The sequence below is a fragment of the Nuphar pumila genome, chromosome 7, assembly GCF_984573655.1.
Source record: "Nuphar pumila chromosome 7, dmNupPumi1.hap1.1, whole genome shotgun sequence".
In the NCBI taxonomy this organism is placed as follows: Eukaryota; Viridiplantae; Streptophyta; class Magnoliopsida; order Nymphaeales; family Nymphaeaceae; genus Nuphar; species Nuphar pumila.
This window is the reverse complement of record NC_143255.1, coordinates 128,827,188-128,850,218: the sequence shown is the minus strand read 5'-3', so window position 1 is coordinate 128,850,218 and position 23,031 is coordinate 128,827,188. Positions and strand designations below refer to the sequence as shown.

At 34.5% G+C, this 23,031-nt stretch overlaps 1 pseudogene; it reads left to right on the top strand.

The window, feature by feature from the left end:
- Positions 1–14,999: 14,999 nt before the first annotated feature.
- On the top strand, positions 15,000–15,895 carry LOC149833486 (protein CURLY FLAG LEAF 1 pseudogene; annotated as a pseudogene).
- Positions 15,896–23,031: the final 7,136 nt, after the last annotated feature.

Genomic DNA, 23,031 nt, shown 5'->3' with positions numbered 1-23,031 from the left:
GTATTTTATTTCATTGTTCAACATGAATAATGAATGTAGAATCATGTTTTTGAGTGTTTTTTCATGGATTTTATTGCTATAAATATGTCTCTCGTATAGATCTTGGTTAAAAGTACACAAAAATCATTTTGAAGAAGGTTTTGTCAAAAATATTTAAAGGTTTTGATGTTTTATGATAAACAAAGTTAATCTGATCATATATGCTAGATTATGACATGTATAGCATGTTTAAACAACAAGTTATTGAATAAATAATTCATGATTCTATGTTATTTTTATGTTTCTTGTGATTCTTGCATAGATGAAATCATATTTAAGACATTTCATAAAAGTTTTATGATTTTTGGATTTTGTTTGTTAATGTTTTAGCAAGATTAGCCTAAATATGATTAAAGATGTATTATATAATGTTGTAAATGTATTTAGGACATCTAAAAATCATGATTGTATGAGTTTTATAATGTTTCTTGTTATTGCTTAATAGATCTTGCATGAGTTTGGATCTTGATTATTTTGTCCTCATTTTTTTGTTTTGATTAGTCTAAAAAAATTGATATTTCTATAAAAATAATGTCAATAAATAAAAATAAAAATACTAGAGTATTTTACACATTCAGGGCTTGAATTTAGATTCTTGTTTTATCCCATTTGGTTCAGTTTGGAGGCCAAAACGTTCATTTCAACAGAGCACAAAATCTTGAGAAATTCCTCAAACTAGATTAAATTTCTGTAGTTAACAGGATCTATTTGATATATTTTCTAAACAGAGTTCAATCCCAATTTTTTTTTATTACAACAAATTTTGCAATTCTGTTTCTTGGACTATGTTCCTAAGATGATGGGAAAATCCTAGTAAAATTTAGAGAGTTAAAATGAGTACCTATGATTTTTAGTTTGTTTTTCAAAATCGAGTTAACAGGGATCCGAACTGCATAGTATGGCATGTGTTAATATCGAGTTGTATTTTACTTTTTACAACATATTTATAGATGCTTAAATGAGATATTGGACTGATATGCATGTTAAATGAATGCATTTCATTATTGATTTAATTGAGCAAGCATAAATATCAATGATTAGCCTACCTTGATTGTGTAAATGCATAATGATTGCATTATTGTAGGAATACTTGGGCAACGTCGAAAGCCAATCTTTTCCTTTCTTGGGGATAATTTTGAAAAAATAATTATTGCTATCAAAATACTCTAATATTTATTTTAAATTATTGAAATTAAATTAAATCTTAATGTTCACATTTTAATTCAGTTATGATGATTGATTGTACTGTAACCCGCCCAGAATGTTTAACCCAAATAAAAAGTTTGTTTTTGTTATTTTAAAAAGAAAAATATTGTCTATTATTTAATTATGTTGTTATTATTTGATATAAATTATTTGTGCAATTGAAAATCTCAAAAATGTTAATTTTACGAATGATTTTTTTTAAAGAGGGTAGAATATAACACCTGTGAATTTTGTTTTGTTTTAAATTTTAAATTCGAGCAAAATTCAAATTAATTTGAGTTAAAATTAAGTTAAATTTAAGCAAAATTTAAGTGTTTAATTTGAACTAGAACTTAAGTTAGGTCGTTATGAGTCGTAGATCTTGTAGATTAGATTTGGTGATTTCGGTTATGGGTTGGTTTAAAAAAAATTAATTTTTAAAATTAATCATCTTTTACTTTAGGTTTTTTAACTTGGATAAAGTTCAAAATTTGGTTGTTTACAATTGATTGAACTATATTTCAGAGATGAAATTCTTTTTAAGAGGGTAGGATGTAAAACCTGAGATTTTTCTTTGACAATTAAAATTAATAAATGATGAGCTTTATGTGCATCTATGGCATGAGTGCAATTTTTTGGTTTTTTTGAACTTCTTGATTTTCTTGATTTTGAAATATTCTGAAATTAAGTCTCAAGTTATGAAGAATATTGCAAGAATAATTTTAAGATTTCAAATATATGGACTAAACAAAAAAGTAAATGATCTGTATTTGTTTAGATTATAGATATTGGATTTTGATCTAAATTCTAGCATTCAGGTCTAATATGGATTTGAACCTAATACTAGGTAGTGGATTTAACTCATGATATTTGAATCCAACCTAATTAGGTTGGATATAATCCATGACATTTGGATCTTATTAGGGATGAATTGGGTTGGATATAACTCAGGATTTTTGGATCGAATCTCATTGGATTGGACCCATATGGTGAGACATTCACAACAATATTATTATAGTTTTGACAAAAACTTTGACTGATTAGTGCCTTACCTATTAAATTGAAGTCGACCTTGATGTTCTTCATTTTGAGAGCATCAAAATTAGTGTTGATTTGAGCATTTTATCATCGACCGAATTAAGTCCATGCCTAATTATATATTGAAAATCAATATTTTTTGGCATTGACTAAATTTTCTTACTGATTTGTATGTATATGATTAAATCTAAAACTACCACAATAATCTATGTTTTGAGGGCTATTAAATCGACTATTTAAACATCGAATTTTATTGAGTCTTTAGGTCCGTAGACCACTTGGAAGGTTACCATGTCAATAGAGCCCAAGTCAAGGTAAGAAGACCCTACCTTTCTTCTCTAGCTGAATCAATTTTAAAATTTAATAAGTTAGGACCCATAATTTATTTTCTTATTTTATTAATAAAAAAATTAATAGATATTAATTTTTTATATTAAAGATGGGAATCTTGCATACGCCCATCTATAAATAGAGGTTGTCATGATAAGGATGTGCATATGTCCCTTCTTCTTCCTCACATCTCCATCTTCCTTCAAGCTATTAGGAAAGTTCAGAACTCCATTAGAAACCTGCAACCACCTTGGTTAAGGTCTAATCCAGCCCAGAACGAGGTACGAGTGGAGGAAAAAGTGACGATATTATTGCAAAAAGCATATTTTTGGTAGAGAATCTCTACTTTTATGATGTTCAGTTTTGGGATGCATTAGCATACTTTCTTTTTTATGCAGGGCTTGGATCTTCATGTAATCTATACCTAGAATATTTATGGCTATTAGATCTACATGAAAAAGATTTTTGAAAACCCAAAATAGTGTTTTAGAAAATCAGTTTTGAGAAAATAATTTGGAAAAGACTAGTTTTGAAACCCTAAAAAGAAAAAATCATGTGAATAGATAGATCTGTATTTTATTTCATTGTTTAGCATGAATAATGAATGTAGAATCATGTTTTTGAGTGTTTTTTATGGACCCTAATGCTATAAATATCTCTCATATAGATCTTAGTTAAAAATATGTGAAAATCATTTTGAATTTTTTTTTGCTAAAAATATTTTAGGGTTTTGATGTTTTATGATAAAGAAAGTTAATATAATCATATATAGTAGATTATGACATGTATATCATGATTAAACGTTAAGTTATTGAATAAATAATCCATGATTCTATGTTATTTTTATGTCTCTTATGATTCTTGCATAGATGAAATCGTATTTGAGATATTTCATAAAAGTTTTATGATTTTTGAATTTTGTTTGTTAATGTTTTAGCAAGATTAGCCTAAATATGATCAAAGATGCATTGTATGATGTTGTAAATGTGTTTAGAACATCTAAAAACCATGATTGTATGAGTTTCACCATGTTTCTTGTTATTGCTTAATAGATCTTGCATGAGTTTGGATCTTGGTTATTCTATCCTCATTTTTTTTTGTTCTGACTAGTTTGAGAAAAAATTGATCTCTATAAAAATAAGGTCAATAAATAAAAATAAAAATACTGGAGTATTTTACACATCCAGAGCTTAAATTTAGAATTGTGTTTCATCCTGTTTGGTTCAGTTTGGAGGCCAAAATGTTCATTGCAATAGCGCATAGATTTTTTGCCATGTCAATAGAATTGTTCCAACCAAAGATTCTGAAAGCTCTAAAACCCTAATTAACACTGATAAAAATAAATTCTGAAAAATCTGTGTGAAAGGTAACACGTATAAAAAGATTCTATAAAAAGAATTTTGTCAAACGATTTTTTTATGAATCTTGAGAAATTCCTAAAACTAGATTAAATTTCTATCGTTCACTATCTCTCAAAAGAATTTGATTAAAAAACTGGAGTGAAAATATCAAGTGAGAAAACGAATACTTGAATGAATAGGAATGAAAAGCAAAATAATCAAGTGAGAAAACGAATACTTGAATGAAAACGAATTTGATTTTTTATAATTCGATGTTTTTGAGTGTAGAATGCACTCATATTTATAGTTGAAACATCACATACGTTGAGGGTATGTAGGGGTGTCAAAATAATCACTTTTGAATGGTCAATTCGTTTGAAAAATGAAAAGACACATTTTAAAAGTTACAGGAAAACGACAATATTAATTGACTGGAACAGTAGTTAGTCGACTGAAATCAAACATTAGCAGACTGACAGTTATCGTCAGTCGACTATTGTGTTTAACAGAGCCGTTTTAAAATCTGGAGTTTGAAACTTAGTCGACTAAAGAAAAAGCTAGTCGACTGATGAAATCATCAGTAGACTGAAAAATCTTTCAGTCGACTCCTGCTAAATTTTTTTGAAAACAAACATTTTGTCCGATCGACTAAGAAAACCTTCAGTCGACTGCTGCTAAATTTTTCAGAAATTAAACATTATGTCCGATCGACTAAGAAAACCTTTAGTCGACTGCTGCTAAATTTTTTAGAAATTAAACATTTTGTTTGGTCGACTAAAGTCGATTAGTCGACTAATTTAGAAAGTTGACGTTTTTGCTTTGAAAAATTGGCACGAAAAAGTTGGTCGACTGATGAGTCTGTTGTTCGACTAATAAACATGAAAAATTAAGTAAAGAGTTTTCTAAAATGATATTTATCAAGGGTTCTTTTAGAAAAGTTTTTCTAAAGACTTTTTAGGTGAAATGCAATTGAAATATGCACTCTAAGTAAGGCTCTTACAAGAATCTAAGACATTTAATGAAATTTACATTTGCGCATTTGTCTTCAAAGATTCTTTATTGAATTCTTCAATTCTTGTCATATTTCTTCATTGTCTTAGCTGATATAATTTTTTAATAGAGTTCAGTCTAATTTTTTTTTATTGCAACAAATTTTGTTCTTAGACTGTGTTTCTAAGATGATGGAGAAATCCCAATAAAATTTAGAGTTAAATTCGGTACCTATGATTTTTTGTGAGTTTTCCAAAATTAGGTTAACAGGGATCCAAATTGCACAGTATAGCATGCATTAATGTTATTTTACTTTTTGCAACATGTTTGTTGATGCTTAAATGGAATATTGGACTGATATGCATGTTAAATGAATGCTATTCATTATTGATTGAATTAAGCATGCATAAATATCAATGATTAGCCTACCTTGATTGTGTAAATGCAGAATGATTGCATTATTGCATTGATTTTATGGTAGAGACTAATCAAAAGCATGCATAGAGTGCCATAAATATTATTGCATTTGAAACCTGAATATGGTTGCATGTTTGCATTGACATTATTAAAAAGAAAGTTAGTTAAAAAATTAAAATAAAATTTATTCTCTTGGAGCTTATTGAGAGATTAAGTATGATACTGACAATTATGTGGAATATTTAGCTTAGCATGAAAAGTTGCTTTTGTCCCCCATCCACAGGACCGGAGAACTAACATGATTTGTTCATGGTGTGGTAGGTAAGACTTATGACAAAAATATGAGAAATCAGGATTGCAGGAGTTGAAAACTCTCTCTATAAAATTATATTCCCTCTCTGGAATATGCATAGTTGGGGGCATCCCGCAGGTTAATAAGACATAATTGTTTTAAAATATAAACCTGGGTCGTACCTCTATCTGGGAGAGTCTATGTTGTACCCACAAATAGATATTGGCAAGTGAAATAAGATTTTGAATTATATATAGATAGAACATGACATGTATTATTTAAGCAAGAAAACAATAAGTGAAGATAAGAAGTTATTCATGCATGAAGGATTTACAATACTGAAATGGTAAGTTCATCCATATTGTATATATTCATGCATTTTATAAATATTCATGTGTATGCATAATTTATTGTGTTAATGCAAAAACTTAGCATGAATGGATGTGCATATAACTGATATGTTATTTTAATTGTTAGCATGATTTTTATGTTATAGTTTGCTAAGATGTGTATGACATGATTGATATATCTGAGGTTGTGTTTGAATGTATTATGATATTGTACATTATGCAACTATGTTATTTTCTATCAAGCTTTCATGAGTCTAACTCATTTTATGGGGTTTTAGGTAAATTATGATGTTCATCTGCAGAGCAGATGCAGAATTCTTGGGCGGCGTCGAGAGCCAATCTTTTACTTTTCCAGAGATAGTTTTAAAAAAATAATTATTATTATCAAAATACTTTGATATTTATTTTAAATTATTAAAACTAAATTAAATATTAATGTTCACATTTTAATTGAGTTATGATGATTAATTATACTATAACCCGTCCAGAATGTTTAACTCAATTAAAAAGTTTGTTTTTGTTGTTTTAAAAAGGAAAAAAAAGTTTTCTCTGAAATTTAAGGGTAAAAATTTTTGGGCATTATACAAGCTCTGGTTATATGGCCTTTGGAGGTAAAGGTTGGATAATTAAGGGTATCCCTCCTGGACTAGGAATCCATGAGACCTCTGGTTGTCAGGCCTCAAGTCAAAGGATGACAAAAGTGATGAATAAAGCTCATTTGAGCTAATGACAAAGACTTCAATAAATTCACCTAGGGACAAGAGGTGCACTTGAATGCATTCTCATCAAGTTCTAGTCCTTCAAAGTTTTAGCCTTAATGAGAACCATCAGACCTATCAAGAATGCTTTGAAACTTAATCTCATATCTTTATAACTAGTCATTTAAAACCAAGGTAGAATTAAAGAAAAATACTAATGAAGCCGAGTGTCGCTATTTGATATCATCCTAAGAGGAAAAAAGTCTAAAGTGTAGAAATCTCAAGTGCAGGAATCAACTTGTTAGAAAGGTTCTAATTTGAAGAAGAGAGAAAAGAATAAAAATCTCACACCTTATCATCTATAGCTGTCATAGGCTACCCACTCTATTACAAATGCATATGCTTCACTGCATATCATAAAAACTCATTGCATGCAACAAATGATCAAGCTATAGGGATCTTGAGTCTAAGAAGTATACAAAAGATCTTCCCTCTCTTTGGTGTTATCTGACCGAAGTATGACTGACTCCTCTTACTGGGGCAAGAAGTCTTACATTTAAATTGATCATCTCAAGAAGGGTATCTCCATCGTAAGACCTTATCAGGGCAACTCCGACCTATCCATGAACCCATGAAAGGTATAGGACTCTTGATGTTTGCCCTTGCAAATTAAAAAAAAAAATGTTTACGAAAGGCATCAAAAATCAAAATGAGCCTAAAAGCTATGAAAAAGAACTACATTTCTCTTGTGATATCCCTGCCTGAAGCCTGGCATTTCTCTTTCTACTTTAAATAAAATAATTTTTTCGTACTGACACCAGCCTCGCTCAATAAGACTATCAAATGGTCTTAGCGATCCAGTCATCTACAAACCGGCCCGAATTCGCTTGGCGAGACCACAAACGGTCTCAAAAACCTGGTTCACCTTTTGACACGAGCATTGATCTCGCTCGAGAAGACCACAAAAATAGTCTTGGCAATCCAGTTATCTTTGGACTAATCTGACCTCGCTTGGTGAGACCCATAATGGTTTTGATAGTCTAACTTCTCTCTTTGGATGCTGACACTGACCTCGTTCGACGAGACCAATCATGGTATCCATAATCCAATTTTCCTTCAAACACTAGCCCAACCTTATTTTGTAGGACTGAATCCAGTCTTGATGACCTAGTGTTCCAAGCTTTGAGTGTCTATTTTTTTATCATAAATCAAATCACATCAATTAATAATAAAGAATGGCTTGGACACCCTCACACGGATGATAGAATGAACCACCATCCATCACAAGATGGTAGAACGATTCACTGTCTGACACATGATGATAGAATTAACCATCGTCCATCATAGGATGGTAGAACGGACTGCCATCCATTACTAGATGGCATAACGGGAATGTCATCCATCGTAAGATGACAAAACATGGAATGTCACCCGCTATTGGACAACACAATCCTTTTGCCATCTGTTGCAACGAACATGTGCATAAGTCAAATGGCTTATCTTTATCTCCCAACCACCGTGCACGCCTCTCAGAGCGAGATGACTCTTTCTGTAAGAACTTCTTTCTGAGTAGATTCTCCTTGATTAGTGATCCACATCCATTATGAGTCCTATAAATAGGGGCTCACCCCTATACCTTGAACATCTGAAAAATATCATAAAATCTACAAACTAGATACTTACGTGTTGGCCCTACAACGCCATTGAATAACACTCATATATACGTGAAGCACTAACAGACAAAAAAAAGCTTGAACAATCAAACAGACTCCCGAGTTTGAAAAAGGTATTTTCCCAAATTCCTAATTTGTTTATTCCAATCTTATTTAATCTTTAGATTAGGTATTTATACACATTTTTATCTTTGATTTGCATATTGTGGCATGATTCAAGCTATGGAGATTGAGAAACCTGCCCCGTGTTTACCTTCTCATCAAGAGAAGGATGATCAGAGCTTGCAACGATGTTCCCTACGATTTAAAAGAGGATTTTGCGAATCTAAACAAGACCCATCTTCTCAATTCAAATATTTTTATCAACACTTGCCTAAGAAGTTTTTCTTTCCTTGACAAAAAGAGGGAGCAAAGCGACCGATAACAAAAGCAAGGCACTGAGCGAGCAAGCAAAGCTACTTAAAAGTTAGGGAGCAAAGCCACCGATTTAAAGTCTTTAAGTTTAGCAGCCTAATCCAATAAAAAAGTGGACGTCACCACTAGCAGCACCATTGTTGGTTGTCTGTTGGTACTGTCTTTTCTGGTGGCAATTGCGGGAATCTATAGTGGCAATTGTGCTTGCTGCTAAAGATTCGTTATTTTTAGTTTGGGTTGCTACATTCTATGACGACACTCATATCTTGGACCAAAGAAACTGTCCTTAACTTTCTATGCTCATAAATGTAGCCAATAATTTTCTCTGGCTTAGCAAGTTTGAGGGACAAGACTACACACAATCCTGTCATTTCCTGTAATTTAAAAATTACAACAGTTCTGGGGAATTTGAAAATCCGAATATTTATGGTGGCTGCATCCAAACATACATATAGTGAATGTGTTCTGACTTACTGCTATTGTGCTCATGGTGATGACTAGAAACACTTAGAATTCGCTCAGAAAGTGACATTATCCAAGTGATATAGACATGATCACATGACACAAACACCAAAAGGATTTTTTACACAAAGCCAGAAATAGGGGTAGACTAATTGGCAAGTGGGCTAAGCAAGTAGTCCCTAACAAGGATATGGGCAAGCTGAGCCATGCTCTCTTTAAGATCTAAAGGACGACAGCATTTGGGGCAAGGTACAACCAAGTATGAGGCAAGTTGTTATAAACCTGAAGGATTCATCATGTGCATAGAGTCAATAGCCCCTTTATGCTCTGATTGAGCATTTGAATAAATGCTCTATATTACCAAGGACAAACCAAAAAAGCCTGTGCATCCTTTGCCGCAAGGTCCAAGCTAAGAGCACAGCCGGTGGCAGCCGGAAAATGTCCTTTTTTGTTTGATTCATACCCTCCAGCTGCAGTCCATCCAATATCTCTTGAAAATTAATATTATTCTATTTACGAACTAAAAAACATAGAAACCCTAACCTTAAGAATAGACCTAACATGTTAATATATGAATTAACTCTAAAGTATAAATAAATAAAAAAATCAAATAACAAGAATGAATCCAAAAAGAATTCTCTAAATCCGATTTGCTCTGATCTGCGTCTAGTGCCACAGTTACATGTCTTTTCAATCTATGTTGACAAGCTCAAACTGCTGCAGTGCTGCTTTTAATACTGCAATATTGGTTTTCCTGTAGGACTTCCCTCTTTATGCAGCATTGATTCATGCAGGATCATACTCTGCACCATTTTAAAAAAGGGATAAAAATCAACCATTAGATAGCGAGGATCATACTCTGCACTATTTAAGAAAAAAAGAAAAAAATGAACTATTGGATGGAGAACTTTTCACCGATAGACAGACTCTCTCTCTCTCTCTCTCTCTCTCTCTCTCTCTCTCTCTCTCAATAATGTGCAAGATTCCCGCTGACTGAAATTTCTGATGCTTCTGTAAATTGTTTGCTAATGTAATAAAACTAATTGTATGAGGTGCATTCATGATAATCACAAAACAAACAATTACAATGGATAACAGTAATCATGATAAAGATGAAGACAGACCTAATATCAACAGAGAACCATCATCATCCTGCTTTTCCTCCTCTACCCCCATCATCATCACCACAATCATAATCATTATTATGTTATATCATAGCTTTCATAATATTATCATTCAGAAACAAAAGAAACAATCATCAATCTCAATGTTGTCGTAGGAGAAAGAAATCGGACGTTTCTTAGCATGAGGCATTCGTATGCAATTATCATTTCTAGTAAAGCTGTATGATTTGCGATCTTTTCCCCAACATGTGAATCATTGTCAAGAATATTTTATGGGAGTAATGGGGACCAGAGAGAGAGAGAGAGAGAGTTCAGGCGTCCACATGTCATGGTGGAATTCAAACTGCAGATAGGTCACCGGTGCCTCTGTTATTCCATTTAGCAAAGCAATATTCACGCAGAGGACTATGGACTCCAGTACTTGCACAAAACGCGAGCCCATTCAGTTTCTTTAGTGGCATCATAATTTTATGAATTTAGGGCAAGTGTTAACAAAAGGAGGCCCCAGTCTCCATGTGCATATTCTTGTCTACCATGTTGAGCACATCTGATTGAGTAGGTAAAGCTTGAACCTATGATTTTCAGTTCAATTTTTCATGCTTTCAATAGCACCAAATACACACACACACACACGATTGGGCCTAATAGTGAATGGCCAATCATGGACAAAAGCATCAGATGCTCCTAGAGCATTCGATTTTGCACAAGAAAAAGGTGTGTTGTTGATTGCATAGTGGACGAAAAAACCGCCCTCTCTCTCTCTCTCTCTCTCTCTATATATATATATATATATATATATATATATACATATATATATAAGGCTATTGAATATGTTAAGTACAAATATGTGAATTGGAGTATGAACCAAGATGTTCATAAATTTTTTTCTTAAATTTCACCATACATATGTGATCTCGATTCTTCGTTTTATAGAAACCAACTCCTAGATCTTCTGATTATGATGCACAAGAAGGATCTTTTAAAGCTTGAAACTCAATGGCTCAAAGTTTTTCGTAAATATTCAAGCATCCAAAAATCACATTTTTTATAAAAAATACACAATCCAGCAACCCATTCCTAGCAAATGGACCATGTCGAATAGATATGCAGGGTTGGATTTGCAAAAAAAGGTACCAGAAATGCCTAGTTCACATATTTCTACTTAACATATTCTAGTGGTTATATATAGGGTAAATATTGGCTACTAATGTAGGTAAGGAACTAATGAGTATAAATCACTCTTTTCTTCAAAAAATTTTATTTTTTTAAATTAAATGTCACATATGTGATCTACATGGTTTGTTTAGCACAAAACTCATTTTGAATTATATTATTATGACACATAATTAGGTTTTTAAAGGAGTCCAAAAATCAATGGCCCATAATGTACCAAATTTCATAACTCACATTTATACATTAAAAACCACGATCCAAGGCTTGATCCTTAGCAAACAAACCATGTTGAACACATCTATGTGGTTTGATTTAGTCTATACAACTTGCAGCTATGATTTCTAGCTCATTAATTTCATACCTTCATTAGTAGCCAATATTTTCCTATATATAGGTAATATTTGTCACCCTCGTGGATAAGGAAACCTCTAGTGAAAAATATGTAATATCTTTTTTTTTTAATTTTTGCACATCCAACCCAACAAATATATTCTACATATTAAGTTCAGTACAAACCGACATTTGGATCCTGTTTTTCTTACATATATGTCTTATTTTAAGAGGTTTAAAAAAATTATGACCTACAATGAACTAAATTTTGAAACCACAAAAAAAACATTTTTACAACCACTACTCTCTCTCTCTCTCTCTATATATATATATATATATATATATATATATATAGAGAGAGAGAGAGAGAGAGAGTATGAGTAATGGGTAGGTGCTAAATGAAATATGCTAAATGATAAGTGCTAAATGGGTTTTTCTGCTCTTTTGGTATTTTTTCGCAGTTCTGACCCCATAAATGTGTTGGGCATGGTTGGTTTACGAGGAATCCACACCTGGATCATGTTTTTTCGATAAAAAAATGATTGGAGCCTTGAAATTTTACAAAGTTTTTGGACCATTGATTTTTTGAACCTTATAAAAACTCACCCACGTGTCGGAATCGAATACTTCTAATTCCTATAAAATCAAGTACATAGATCACATCTGTATGGCCAAAATTTTAAAATAAAGCATAAAAACCCTGAAAACCCATTTAGCACGAATCATTTAACATATTTCATTTAACGCTTACCCATTACTATATATATATATATATATAGAGAGAGAGAGAGAGAGAGAGAGAGAGTTGCTCACACGTTAAGTGCTAAATGATATATGTGCTAAATGGGGTTTTTGCAGTTTTGACCCTATAAATGTATTGGGAATGGTTGATTTACGGGGAATTCACACCTGGATCATGTGTTTTTTATGAAAAAATGATATTTGGAGCCTCAAATATTTATAAAGATTTTGGACTGTTGATTTTTTAACCTTATAAAAACCCACCCATGTGTCGGAATAGAACTCTTCAAGAGCTGATCCCTATAAAATCAAGTACATAGCTCACATTTGTTTGGTCAGAATTTATAAATAAAATGAAAAAAGACTGAAAACCCCATTTAGCAGGCTCATCTAGCACTTAACGTGTGAGCAGCTATATATTTACGCGTACGTGTATGCGTGAGTGTCACCAATTATTTGTGAATTGATATCAAATCCATGGCTCTTACATTTTGAATAATTAAGAGAGGTGGGAGGTGGAAGCGAGTAGTCATTAGGGTAATGACATGATTTGATAATATGGGGAGGGTTAGAGAAAGAAACGCTTGCGGCAAGGAGCATAACAACAGGCAGGTTTTTGCTCTGGGAAAAGGCTGCTAAGGTTCTCTGCAATATTCCCGTATCCCAGTTTTGTCTTTTTTAACGCAGGATGGTGAAAAGGGAGAGGGTAGAAAGGGTAAAAGTAGGTGAATATATGCTAATGCAACTCTCTCTCTCTCTCTCTCTCTCTCTCTCTCTCTCTCTCTCTCTCGTGGGTATCTGTTTGGATTCCATCCTGTCAGCCAGCGAAAGGTTCGTTTGTCTGCTCCAGTTACAGTTGGACCAACCCAAATGATAATGGATCTCCAAATTAACCATCATTTTACTGAAGTAATTTTTAAGGTAAATAGTTTAACCTGCATCTGAATAATCCATATTTTACGCAGCTATCATTAAAACGCAATGCATATCTTTCTGTTTGCCCTTCAATGCGATAGATCTTTTCATTTAAACACACTGGTCACATACACACACACACACATATATATATATATATATATATATACAGAGAGAGAGAGAGAGAGAGAGAGAGATGGAGACCGGAGTATTTTTGACCCATGGTCGAACAGGGGCATCAGACAATCCCCCACCGCTGATCACGCACACGATAAGGCCTTACAGTTATAACTGTAAGGCCTTTAGTGGCGCCACCGCTAAAGGCCCTTTGGGCATGACGGGTGGTGCACGACTGCATGTCTGCCTGTTCGATGGTTTTATCCTGCTCGACAGTACTCTCATTTCATATATATATATAAGTATTGCATTCAAACCCGAACCCTAATCTGGCTAAAAAACTAACCAGATTAAGTGTAAATACCGGGTTTTAAGCTAGTGGAATTTAAGTTTGTTTTTATATTTTTTCGTCTGAATCTGAGTAATGCCTAGATCCAACCTGAATCCAAACCAATTACATCCCAAAGTACAATCACAAAGAGAAAGATGAAGTGTGAGGAGTGAATAAAGAGTAAGAAAAGGTGAGATTTGTAATCTAAGTTACTCAAAGCTCCCACCTCTAACTATTCAATTAAAACTTCTCATTCAATTGGAATCTGTCAGGTGAGGGGGACAACTAGGGCTGCATACGCCCCTATCCAAGCCCAACTTGACTTGTTTGAGCTCGGCTATTGTGGTTTTTTTTTTTTGAAAAATCCATTGTAAATTAAACATGCATTTTTGCCACATGCGCATTCAGACACCCACCTTATATAGAATTGAGATAAGGTGCAACGTGATTGCACACTTTTAGCGTGCTGCTGCTGCACCTGATCACCCACCATCTGGTGTTGGGTTCCACATTCAGTGAACAGGCTTTATCCCAAAGATGGTGGGTGATCAGCAGGGTAATCGTATTGCACCTGCTCCTCTCACCCTTAGATAAGCTTAAAGAAGCACTCATGAGTTCAAGCTTGTCTTTCTGAGCTTCACTTTTTCTTTTTTTTTCTTTTCACCCATCACATATTTAACAGGCTCCCTATTGGTAAAACCTTTGAGGTATTCGTAGCCATAAGAGAGTAGACTCAGCTTTGACCCTGCACCAAAGGACGCTCCCCTTGGTTTTGAACCACCACATATGGGCTCAAGCTTGATTTAGTAAATGTGTCAGAGTTAAGGCTCAAGCTTGATTCAATAAATCAGATCTACCTAGTTTGCACCTCTTTCTCTACTTTTTGTGAAGTTGGAACTTAGATAGTATCTACTTTAGCGAATGACTTCCTTCACGCTTTCCAAACGGAACTAATCATCACCATCATCTCTCTCTCTCTCTCTCTCTCTCTCTCTCTCTCTCTCTCTCTCTCTCTCTCTCTCTCTCTCTCTCTCTCAAAAATGAAAACGTATTCATTAGAGCGCTCCTTCAGGGCATTCTCCATCAACGACGCAGATGGCGCCGCCGGCTCCTCGCCGGAAAGCCAAGATTCCCCTGCCACCACCTTGGAACTCAACCCCCACCTCTCTCTCCCCTATCAATGGGAGCAATGCCTCGACCTCAAGGTACGCCTTCCTTTCCTTCTCTTCTTCCAACTCACTTCTCTAACACACACACAACTTTTCTGTTGACGGGGATTTAGAGAAAGAGAGAGAGAGAGTGCTTTTTCTCTTGATGGGCATCTTGGATTTGTGGTATTCTAAGGTAGAGAAAGAGAGAAGCGGGTATCTTGAATTTCTGGTATTTTGAGAGAGAGAGCTTTTTGTTTTGACGGGTATCTTGGATTTGTGGTATTTTTAGGTAGAGAAAGAGAGAGAGACGGGAATCTTGAATTTCTCGTATTTTGAGAGAGAGAGAGAGAGGCTTTTCTCCTCTTGTTTGTGTTTTAAAAGTTTTCTTTGGTTTCTTTTCATTGTGCTTGTGGGCCGAGCAGACGGGAGAGATATACTACATAGATTTGAGAACCGGGAGGAAGGCCAAGCACGATCCCCGAAGCCTCAACATCCGAAGAGATCAAGCAGACGACGATCATAGTAACAACAACAGCGAAGGGGAATACCAAGAAGACGACAATGGCGATTACGAGGGCAGCTGTTGCTCTCCCACTTGCTCATCAACAGAGGACGACGACGATGAGGAAAACTACTTGGAAGAGCAGCAGGGAGACGTTCTCGTCGTCGCTGGGTGCAAACGCTGTCTCATGTATTTCATGCTCCCCAAGATTGCAGACCGGTGCCCCAAATGCAGCAGTTCGTTGCTGCACTTCAATGGATCACCAGAGAACTCCTTGCTTTGATATTCTCTCTTCTTGTGGGGAAGACTCCAAATTAAAATCGCTTTGGGGAGGTGATTTCTTTTCATAACTAATGAACATAATTGGATCGATGGTTCTTTTTTATGATCACTACTTTGAGTTTTTTTTTTATGGTGTTCTTCTGTTTAGCTTTGGGGTTAGCCATTAGAGTTGCAGATTCCTCTGCAAGAAGGTGGATTGAGGATAATGGAAGAATAGGACCATATGGTGATTACGACTTGTCATACAATTTTTCTTTAATTCTTTTTCTTTTTTTCCGTTTGCTTCTCTCCACATGATCTTATGGGCTTAGGGAACAAGCTGAGCTTGAAGTATTCAAGCTTGGCAAGTTCTTGTGACTTGTTTATAGAAAAAATACAGTGTTATGGAGCTGAAAGAAATAGGGTTACAAAACATGTAAAATATATTTAAAAATATATTTTTATGAGAAGATAGTAGCTGCCTACTACTTTTTTTAGCCTACCTTTGTATTGGGCCTTTTAAGGTTTTTCTTTTCATGTTTTCCTTAAAACCTTGACCTTGTAGGAACCGACTCTTGGATTGTCCCATTCCAATAAGCAGGTAGGTTTTTATAAGGTTCTAAGATTTTCACAAAAATTAAGGCTTAAAAAATCATGTTTTTTATTGAAAAGACATGATTGAAGTGTCGTTTCTTAGCGAATCAATCATACCGATCATATCTGCTAGGTCAGATTTGCGAAAACAACCTGAAAATATCCATTCGCTCACCGTAGGCTGGCTGTAGGCCTGAAAAGTTGTTGGAAACGATTTTTTTTTTTGGATTATGTTGTTCATCAAAAACACTTTTCAAAGAGTTTTTTGGCATATAAAGAGATTTTCGCAACTTTATTTTTATTTTTTGATAAGAAGAAAAAAAGGCTTTAGGGAAAAGAATTAGCATACTAATAAAGATAAATAGCTAATTAGATGTCACCAGCCAAGATGTGCACAAAGATAAAAAAGATTTCCTAAAACTAGTTTTCTAAAATTTTAATTTGATTATTACCTTCTGAATGTGCCAGCCGTATTTGAGTTTGAGAAGAGGGTAAGCATGGATACAGGCATAGTGACAAAAGTTTTAAAACGGCAAAATATCAGCAACAGAAAACTTGTGAGGAATTGATTTTTTTTTTAAATCTCACATTTTTGAGCAAAATCTGTGCAATAAAAAATAAATTTAAAATATAAAAAATAAAATTTTGCAAGGAAATGTAGATAAAAAATATTTAAAAATAAAAACACAGTGTTTTCATGATAAATAGCCAATAAAAACATAAATATCACGTTTAAAATGTGACATTTATGTTTTTGACAAAAAACTAGCGAGAAATTGAAAATATTGTGAGAAATTGCCGTTTTTTAACTTTAGGGTAATTTCTTGAGAGATTTATGAATCTCGCGAGATTTGTCACTATGGATACAGGTTGTGTCTCTTGCATCTTGCGTCTCTTGGCTCCTTGAAAGGTTGTGACTCTTGTTTTGATTGTTTAGAAAGCTAGAATCTACCACACTAAGTGGTGAAATTGATAGCACGTTTTTCCGGTTTGTCCAATGATCTCAAGAAAACTCTTTTCTTTTCTGTGTTATTTTTTAACCAAAACAATAAATACCATTATGTATGTAGAGTGGCTACACACTCTTTCAATATCTTCTATCTTGTAAAAGAAGTGACTCTTCCTCAATCGACTAACCAAGTATTTTTTTTGGTCATTGGGTCCTTCTTTCATCCTACGTCTTGCATTCACAAACCATCCCATCAAATAATTAATTTTGGTCAGATTGATATACATAGCTTAAAGCTTGTTATAATCGTTTGTATCTACACACATCTTAGCAGACTTTAATTGTTTTTTCTTATATCTTTTTTTTCAAAAAAATTTTTAGAGAATATTTTTTTTTCAAATTGAACCATAGATGTAATCCATCTACCTTTTTAGTAAGAACTGGCTTTTGAATCACGGGAATACTACTTGTGTATAGTTTTTCCAACAATGCGAAAAATCAATGGCTATAAAAGCACTAGTGATTTTCAACTCAAAAAACATATTTCTTTGTCCAAAAAACATGATCCAAGGGTTTAGTAAATCGACCATGCTGAACACATTTACAAGGATAGATTGGAACAAAACAACTTGTATAATGACATTCTAATTAAATTATATATATAAGCGATTGGTAGCTGCTCATACTTTAGGTGCTAAATAAGTTTTTCAATTCTTTTTTACTTTATTTATAAATTATGGTCGTACAAATGTGATCTACGTACTTGATTTTATAGGGATCAGCTCTTGAAGCGTTCGATTCCGACACGTGGGTGGGTTTTTATAAGGTTCAAAAAATCAACAGTCCAAAATCTTTAAAATTTTGAGGTTTTTTCATAAAGAGCACATGATCCAGGTGTGGATTCCTCGTAAATTGTTCATGCCCAATGCATTTATGGGGTCGAAACTGCAAAAAAAAACATTAAAAGGGAAGGAAAAACTATTTAGCTATCATTTAGTAGCAGCTCTCTCTCTCTCTCTAGAGAGAGAGAGAGAGAGAGAGAGAGACGAAAGAGGATCAACATTAATACTCATGAAGATCAACAAAATGTTAAACCCATGAACCGAACAAAATAGAAAACAAAACTAAAATATAGAAAAAACAAAAGCTAAAGAAAAAGAAACTACAAACAGCTAGCAACAAACAACAAAGCCAGCTCAACCAGGATCCGTTGGATTAAAAGAAACCACCGTTGAGTGAACGTTGTTCAGATGAAAGGAGAGATCTCTAAGATGCATACATAAAATCGCATATACGTCAACCAGGATTTTATGGACAAGATGATTAAGGATGACCGGAATTTGACGGAAAGTAGCATCATTGTGAGCCATCCAAACAAACCACCAAGTAGTAAGCAACCATGTCTTCCAGATCAGTCTCCACCGCTTGCATCGTCTAATTTCAATAGGGCCCAGGAGCAAATCAAGCGCAAAAGACTCCTCTTTGACAATCTGCATTTCCCAAAGGAGCTGACTTTGCAAATTCATGCGCAGGGAGCGGGACAAGGCACGAAACCAGGGCGCTTGCAGGGCAGACATCCAAGGCGTGCAGCAGAGCAAGGACATAGTCAGAGGGGTGCCTAGGGTGGCATACAATAGAGTCGTGTCCTAGCAAGGGACACAATCACAATATCCGCAACAAGGAAAGGACATGTTCAGTTAGGGGACACAACCAAAGAAGAGAGGAACGGGGGGCGTGCTAGCTTGGGCGGATCCCAAGGAGGAATTCAGCCAAGGCAAGGGAAACGAGGAAAATGGCAGGGAGAGAGATGATGTTCACTGTGTGGGCATGAGTAATGATGCAAGACATGATGGCGGAGGCACAATTGGAAGAGTGAGCAATTCGTACCAACGAACCGGTGATGGTGGAAGGCGAACGATTCGGGGAGGAAGAGCAATTCATTCCTTAGAGGCAAACCACAACTAAATCAAACAACAAACTCTTGAGAGAAATTCCTAAGCTAAGCTACATATTTATAGGCTACACTAGGGGTAAATTAGCAAAACATTCTACACTCTTACCCTTGGAGTACCAACTCAGGTGGGAATCCAAGGGGGTATCCCATGTAGTTTTCGGGGTTGCGCAACCTTTGTTGGTTGGATCCTATATGGAGTGAATCCAACGCCGGGGTGGATTTAATTGGTTCAGACCTGGATTAGGAAAAGGTCCAAAATCTACAACCAACAATGATAAGACAACCACACTTCTCCAATGCTTGAGCATCTCATCAATCAGACCTCATATACTTGTTCTTCATATTTTATTTAATAAGAAATATGTTTTACACAAAGACTTTATGACATATAGACATATTTTTTGAAATGTAAAAAATCGATAACTTACAATACAATTAAAACTTTACAATTCAAAGTATGGTGGGCCGTTGATTTTTAGTGCTTTCAAAAATGCATCTAAACATCAAAAATTCATAATCCAAAAATGATGCTCACTAAATGAATGACAAAAATCCAATATGTAAAGTCTGATTGATGAAAAAACTCAATCATTAGAGAAAGAACATCATCAATTATCATTAGTTGTAGATGTTGGGCCTTCTTTTGGTTGGACGACTATATATATATATATATATATATGAAAAATGCAAACCAACAAAATACAAAACCTACTAAATAAAACATGCTATTAGATTTTCATGAATTTTTTGTACTTTTTAAAATTTTGACCCTACATATGAGATCTATATGCTTGTTTTTATAGGAATCACTTCTTGGAACATTAGATTTTGATGCATGAATAGGTTTTTATAAAGTTTCACAAATCAACAACTTATAATTTTCATAAATTTTTTAGGCTCCAAATACCATTTTTTCATTCAAAATGCATGATCAAAGTGTTGATTTCTAGTAAATCAATCGTGTTTAAGACATCTATGGCATCAGAATTTAAAAAAAAATACCAGAAATCCAGCATCATGTTTCATTTAGTTATAGGAAAATGAAAACATACTAAATGAATATATGTCAAAAATCATGATTTTTTTTTTAATATAGATCTTGAATTAGATTCAAATAATAAAACAATATAAAACTTGTGTAAAAACAAATAAGCAATCACTTTTTTGATATCCTAATGTTATAATTGGTATCATATTGGATCCAATTATGAATGTATATAAAAAGTAATGAATTTTTGTCCTAAATATGGATCTCAAATTGGATTTAAATATCAAAACAGTATAAAACATACATAAAAATAAATACACAACAATTTTTTTGATAACTCAATGTTATAATTGGTATCATATTGGATCCAATTATAAATGTATGTCAAAAATCATGAATTTTTGGCTTCGAATATGGATCTTGAATTAGATTTATAACATATATTAAAAAATAAACTTTCTTATACATACATTTATTTCATTTATTACAAAATAAATATGCTCATACATACATTTATTTCATTTATTTAAAAATGAACAATGAACCGGCATACACTCATTTAGATATCACAGCAAATATTTTGTACCCAAATACTTCTTGTTCATAATGGAATGAAACCATAAAATAATATTACCCATACACTGCTTGTTTGTGATGAAACAACAAAACATTACTATCTAAAAACTGCTTGTTTGTGATGAAACAACAAAAAATACATTTTGTTTACCCTCAAATTAAGTTTAAACTAAGATTCATTGCCTACCACTTATCTAGCTATATCAAAAACAAAATAAAACCCCTAACATCTAATGCATTCACTCAAAAAATTGCAAAAACAAGAATTCAAATACAAAACCCCTAACATCTAAGCATATTACAAACAAAATAAACAGATTTATCATGCATTCACTAAAAATTGCAAAAACAATAATTAAAATACAAAACTCTTAACATCTAAGCATATCTCAAACAAAAAAATAGATTTAGCATGAATTCACTAAAAAAAAACCTAAGTATACTTAACAAAAAATTGTTTTCAGCAAACCCTAACCTTGCAATAGGGTTATGGTTAACTATATCCATGAGAGAGATGAAGGGAAAGAACCATGACCCTACAACAACAAAGAGAGATACATGCAGAGGAGGAAAGCTCAGAGAAGGCGAAGGATGAATGAAAGGATGCTCATAACAGTGGCGAAGAGAGGCTCGCCGGAGGGACGTCACTTATCAGGGGGCATCTATCGCTCGCTGGAGGGATCAATGCTCATAACAGCGAGACAGTGTGAGGGGAGTCTCAGGGTCAGAAGGCAGCAAGAGAGAGATGAGGAGAGTTTCAGGGTTGGGGGAGAGAGGCAGCGAGAGAGACATGTTGTGGGGTAGGATGTTTCAGCATTTTTTTTTTAACGTGTGGTTCTCTCATCCTGTTCTTTTCATAGCTGGGGTGAAATAGTAAAATCTCATTCTTGAGATGCAGCGAAACATGCGTCTGCGTGTCCAAAGTTTGTTTCGACTGGCATGATTTGCGACCACACCGTCCAAAATTACACCCGTCATGCAGCATCAAACAGACCCTCAAGTTCCAAGTGTGGAGTCCTTGCGGGCACAACATGACACGTGATAGTGCGGAGGCCTTGCGGGCACATGACATGAGACAAACAGAACTTGTGAGAGCCTGTGCAGTGCCAAGCCTCCTAACTGTCATACGGGTGGGTGCCTTGTCCTATCTCTGGATATTCACCAGTCTATACCCCACCCGATATATACCCAAACCCGATGACCTTTACGGGTGTAAATCGTTAGATACTCAAAAACCAAACCCAAATTTGGTTCATATCAGTTTGGGTTTGGTGTCTAATTTCCAAACCCATTCAGAGTTGGGTGATGGAATGTGACTGAAACCAACCCGCTTAACACCAATATTAGGGATGTATCACCAAATCAGACCCAATTGGTTTTGGGTCATTATTAGGACCAAGTAGGGGCTTACCAATCTGGAGGAATGGTTCAACTATAGATTCATGTCCATAACAAACTTGGCCCAATGTCCCTAGTTTGGACCCAATTCAGCTGAGAATCTTCCAAACTGGGTCCAGATCCTAAACAGGAATCAAACAAGATCCGATCCAATCATGTGGGGTGCAGCTGGGGGTGTCACCGGGTCGGATCTAAACCCAGATCTGACTTTGAAGTGTGGGTACCAGGTCTTGACCGGGGTCTAATCGGGTCCATCATAAGGAAAACCATACCTGGTCCTATAAGGATCACATGAACCAGACTCGATTCATACCCTATAGAAATAAGATTTTTTTTTATCTCTTTTACATTGAAAAAATCATGGATCTTAACCAGAACTCGGGTCAAATTCGGGTATGGTATGAAACTTCACAAACCACACCTGGTATCATATACTAATTGGGGTCTGACCTGGATTTTACTCTAGCCTTCTTATTTATTACCAAACCCTGACCTTATAAGGTTTGGTATGGGTTGGGTTCAGGTCACCCCGACCCATTGACATCCCTAGGTGCAGCTGATGCCTCCATGACCCAGACTGACCTCTCACCGGATGAAACTTCTCAGGCATTGGTGACTGTTCATCTCAGAGGCTATGAATTGCAACGACGCCAATCATCATATGTTCTCATTTTCTTCCTTGAGCTTAGGGGTGGGCAT